This window comes from Egretta garzetta, unplaced genomic scaffold (assembly GCF_000687185.1).
Source record: "Egretta garzetta isolate BGI_Z169 unplaced genomic scaffold, ASM68718v1 scaffold1063, whole genome shotgun sequence".
In the NCBI taxonomy this organism is placed as follows: Eukaryota; Metazoa; Chordata; class Aves; order Pelecaniformes; family Ardeidae; genus Egretta; species Egretta garzetta.
Genome location: NW_009259103.1, coordinates 101,916 through 102,280, shown reverse-complemented (window position 1 = coordinate 102,280; position 365 = coordinate 101,916). Strand labels below are relative to the sequence as shown.

At 68.5% G+C, this 365-nt stretch overlaps 1 protein-coding gene across 1 annotated transcript in view; it reads left to right on the top strand.

Annotated features, from left to right (window-relative positions):
• Positions 1-276: 276 nt before the first annotated feature.
• Positions 277-365, top strand: part of CCT3 (chaperonin containing TCP1 subunit 3) — an 8,082-nt gene continuing 7,993 nt past the window's right edge. Inside the window, exon 1 of the mRNA XM_035890826.1 lies at positions 277-311. The gene's annotated coding sequence lies outside the window, so the exon portion shown is untranslated. The remainder of the gene's footprint in view (positions 312-365) is intronic.

Sequence of the window (365 nt, the reverse complement as noted above, 5' to 3'; positions counted from 1 at the left end):
GGGGGGGGTGTATGTTGAGGACTTCCCTTCCACGCACGGTTGCCCGATCCGCCTCTCAGCTCGCCTACGGAGCCATCTCATCCTGTCCCCGGTGCCTTGCAGATGCAATGGGGAGCGCAGAAGGAGAGCGATCGCCATGCGGCCGCCCCACGGCTCCTCCTCCCTCCCCCTTTGCTCTGTGCAGTGAGCCCCGCCAGCGTCCCCCATATGCTCGGCGCCGGCAGACCGCGCATGCGCAATACAACGCGCTCCCTCCCAGCGCGCCGCAGCCCCATGCGCCGGGGCCGTCGCTTCCTCAACCGAACTTGCTTGTGAGCGCCGGGGAGGAGGCGGGGGGGCTCCATCTTTTTGTGCGCCCGTGGAGC